This window comes from Ochotona princeps, chromosome 1 (genome assembly GCF_030435755.1).
Source record: "Ochotona princeps isolate mOchPri1 chromosome 1, mOchPri1.hap1, whole genome shotgun sequence".
Taxonomy (NCBI): Eukaryota; Metazoa; Chordata; class Mammalia; order Lagomorpha; family Ochotonidae; genus Ochotona; species Ochotona princeps.
Genome location: NC_080832.1, coordinates 101,723,913 through 101,728,445, shown reverse-complemented (window position 1 = coordinate 101,728,445; position 4,533 = coordinate 101,723,913). Strand labels below are relative to the sequence as shown.

The 4,533-nt window shown below is 42.7% G+C and overlaps 1 non-coding gene across 1 annotated transcript; it reads right to left on the bottom strand.

Moving 5' to 3' along the window:
- Positions 1-1,530: 1,530 nt before the first annotated feature.
- Positions 1,531-1,637, bottom strand: LOC118758384 (U6 spliceosomal RNA). The gene has a single exon (XR_004995680.2). It is a non-coding gene; the product is annotated as a U6 spliceosomal RNA (small nuclear RNA).
- Between the last annotated feature and the right edge of the window lie 2,896 nt (positions 1,638-4,533).

Genomic DNA, 4,533 nt, shown 5'->3' with positions numbered 1-4,533 from the left:
GGGGTGGGGAGAACCCAAGTATCTCCCTCTCTTTCTGTTACTGTGGTCTTAGGCAGCTAGTTCAGGGTTACAAGCTTGGACTCCATACCTTCCCCATCCGCAGAATCCTTTCTGCCCACCTGTGACACTCACCTATCATCACCTGGAACCTGAGAGGGGGGTGGTATTATACTGTTGTGTAACCACTCCCTTCACAAGCCCCATAAAGGCTCATGATAAGGAGGGGCTCGCTGTCTTGTTCACATGCTTTCCTTGTTTTGGCACTCCTATTCTTGGTCTCCCCAGTACCCACTCCCCAAATGGCTGGTTTCCTGTGGAGAGACTCTGAAGGCAGACAGCCCATGAACATTGCCCAAGTAGGTTTGTATTCCTCACCTTCATTGCTTGGGCAAGTCAGTGAAGATCTGAATGCTAAGATGCTTTATATTTCCTATCTGTGTGCTTTCAAGAGTTCCAGGAGAGGTGAGGCCTAGCAGTAAAGGAATGTGCCGGAGTCCAGCTCCAGCTGAGTTCGGAACTCTTGAAGGGTGCGTGGATAAGGCGCAAAGAGGAAAGAAAGAGAGATGAGACGGACCACTAGGATTCCATGATCATTGTGGACAATGGAAGAAAGCTGTCCGCTTTATTTATACAGAACCAGTCAAACTCTGGCTCAGACTTTTGACGTCATGGTCAAGTGGGTGTTTCTAAGGATAATTCTGCCATTTGTTTTACCTTAAAACAATAGAAGTTCCTGCTACAATTCTTATTCACAAAGAAAAGGAGAACCTAAAGATCAAGGAAGGAATGACACCCTAAATATAGGTCCCTTGATTAGCATAAGGTCAATAGGGACAGCCAAGACAGTAGGAATAATAGAAGGCCCTTTTGCAAGACATTATTATTGACATTAACCTCCAAGCTCACATTGAGTAAAAGGCCAACTCCAAAGTAGCAAACAATGCCTGAATGGATCGGAATTCTTCCGCAGGGTGGGCCAGTGTCCTTGCAAAGGAAGGTGGAGCTGCATTCAGGTGGTTGTAGAGACATCCACCCAGGCCCTGCCTCACAGCAGGAAGTCCCTTGCAGCCCTGCCTGCGATGGGACAATGCTCTTCACACCCTCATGTCCCCCACATCCACTGCATGGACCCCAACACAAATGCAGACAGAGAAACCAGGAAAAGATGAATGCTGGCAGCTTGCTACATGTGCCCAGGTTGTTCACTGCCTATCTCTTAGAATAATTTAGATTGCTGGGGAAACTGGAACATGGATCTTTTGTTTAATGGATAGGTCCCATGGTAATGAGCATTTGTTCCCTTCAGGGTTTTGATTCAGACTGGATTGCCGCATGGACTTGTCATTTGCTAATTTCCAGTGGACCCTGATATCACCAAGCTTGGTTAATAAAGACTTTTTAATACATTGTAGATGTGTCTGGCATAATCTCATTTACACCTCACAACAGTCTCTGTGATGCTGACTTTGAAGCAAAATAATTAATCTTTCAAAATAAGAAAATGAACTAAGGAAAACAATTTCTTTTTTTTTTTTTTTTTTTTTTTGTTCTAAATTGTGTGTCATCTTTGCTCAGGGGCCATGCTAATCTTCTTTGTATAGTCCCAATTCCAGTATATGTGCTGCCATGACAAGCACAGGAAAACACCTTCTTATATAATTTTTTATAATTGTTCCAACTGGATAATGGGAAATTTGGTTGTTAAACTTTTCATCCACTCACAGTGTCTTGCCATCCTTGCATGTTTCTCTTTCAAGATACTTTGGCTGATCTAAGATTATCACACAGCTACCACAGTATTAGCCTTGCCAACACAGGCATATTGGCAGCTAGACTCCTTCATTCCTCCTTTGATTAGATAACAGCCAATGTCTCAAAATCTTTACCTCTTCCCATGTGTTGAAGACCAGCAATAAGAATGGAAATAGACTCTAACAGTGGTAGGTGATCTGGTCTGGCTGCTACTCTGGCAACTCGCTGATGGGTGAGATCCTAGGAACAATGGATTATATCTATGTAGCAGATACTCAATTATCCATCCATTCATCTAAATATTTGTTAAATACTGAATAATAAGTGTCCTAAACTGTACCACCATAGTGAGAACAACATTTTTGTAAGTCTCCTTAATGCTGCTATGGAAGCATAAATAATTTCAGACATTCACCTTACCCTCAATGATCATTGCCTCATAAGAGAGTTGGAGAGTCCACATGCATGCTATGTGTATGGCTACAAAAGTCATCACTGCTCAAGAGTAACATGGAGAAATGTCATCCAATGAAGTCATGTCAAAGAATCCAGAAAATGTTTGCTTGACTAGAGAGAGTCAAGGATGTCATGAGAAGTAGGTCAAATCCTTTTTTTTTTTAACTAGGAATTCTTTTTTTTTTTTAAGATTTATTTTATTTTATTGCAAAGTCAGATATACAGAGAGGAGGAGAGACAGAGAGGAAGAGCTTCCGTACAGTGATTCACTCCCCAAGTGAGCCACAAAGGCCGGTGCCTGCATATCCAAAGCCAGGAACCCGGAACCTCTTCCGGGTCTCCCACGCGGGTGCAGGGTCCCAGAGCTTTGGGCCGTCCTCGACTGCTTTCCCAGGCCACAAGCAGAGAGCTGGATGGGAAGTGGAGCTGCCGGGATTAGAACCGGCGCCCATATGGGATCCCGGCGCATTCACGGCGAGGACTTTAGCTGCTAGGCCGCGCCGCCGGGCCCGAAGTAGGTCAAATCTTAAAGCGGAGACAATGTTAAGATACACTTAACACATGGATTAACAACCGAATGACAGTTGATGAAGATGGGAGAGGGGCAGAGAGGAGGAAAGGAATGAAAAAGGAGGGAAGGTAACATTTGTTTTCCGATGTTTGGGTAAGGTGCCAGAACAAAGTCTCAAGCATATGAATAAATCCGACCCCACCCACACGCCCTTTCTCCACTGAGGTGGCCACTGCACTCCCAGGCTCCACCCTACCCCACCCCAGCTTCACAGCCTCATATTTCTGAAGGTGGGAATCTGTGAAACCAGACTTCACTAGCCCTTGTCTCTTCTCCCCCAGCGCTCTTCCTTCCAAGGTCAGATAATGTGCTCTCGGGAAATGACTCATACCAAGGTATAAATTACCAACATTGACACAGCATGCTACCCCCAGCTAGATTGTGCCCTTTATGAGATAAGCAGCCTTTACTCAAATAAATGACGTAGGAGCTGTGACTGCTGTGTCTTAGAGGGGTAGAACGGGCATGTTCCTGGAAGGGGTAACTCACTACCCCATTCCCAAGAAATTTCCACCTCATGCGGGTGCGGGATCTACATTCGCTTCTTTATGTGTTTGGTTAGTTAAGTTAGACAATTTTGTTTATCCTGTCTGCCTCTCCATCCAGTCCTGGGAAGGGGCCTAGGTTACAACTGATATTCAAAACACTAGCTAGTTGATGTTAGTGAATGCTGTCTGTTTTCAAGGGGCCTGATCAACCGAAGACGAGATGGGAAGACAAGAAAACCTGAAGTTCAAGAATAAATAAAAGTTCATTTCACTGAGGTACATTTACCAAAAAAAAGTAAGCATAGTAAGCAAAAAGATAATAAAAAAAATTCATAATTCTCTTTGCAGGGTTATTATGAACATAATAACACAAGCCCACTGAGATTTGTATATGTATATACACAAAATGCAAAAAGACCACACTGTACTTAATAGCTTTAACCAAAAAATGCTGTACTTTATGATTTATAGCTCACATTTTAAGAAATAGTTAATCATGTACATCTTACCATGCAATAATGCATTTTATGTCATTTTTAATGACTAACAGTCCAGCACCTACAAATATCATCAGGTCCTATTCCATTAATTCCCTACTGTTGGACGAAAGTTTGTTTCCAATGTTTCATTACTATGTTTAAAAATAGATCAAATGCAAATGGAGACACTAAGGTGGACTATGTTAACCGGTGGATTCTGGAGAGATTCCATCATGCTTGGAGTGGCGAGATCGGCAGGAATTCAGAACTGTTGAACTATCAAAACCTCTTGAGCAGGACCTTCAGAACATGCCCCACATTGGGGACCCTGGGGTGGTGTTGGGTGGCTGTCCTCCATCGCAGGGTAGGAAGACTGTTGGAAGGCTGGGTGTGGCTTCTCCCCTATCTCTCCCCTAATCCCAGATACAGGAGGGAAAAAAAGAGAATGTGGAAATAGTGGTCTCACCCATCTTCCTGTAGCCCTTGAGCTTTATACCCTAATCACCTATATAAAAACCAACAATAATTTAAAAATAATAATTTTTTAAAAAGACAGCCAATGATCTTTGTCATCAAATATTTGTGTTTGTTCTTTCCTCTTACAAGAAAAAATATTATTATTACTTTTAAAACACTGGCAATATATTTGGCGTGTAAATTCCATGCCAAGCACTTTTATTAAGCACTATTTAATCCTCTCACATGCCACTCAAAACTCCATTATTCACAAATGAGGAAAACTTTGGGGTCACTGAGTAATTTGGCCAATCATGTCTTTGCAGTTTCT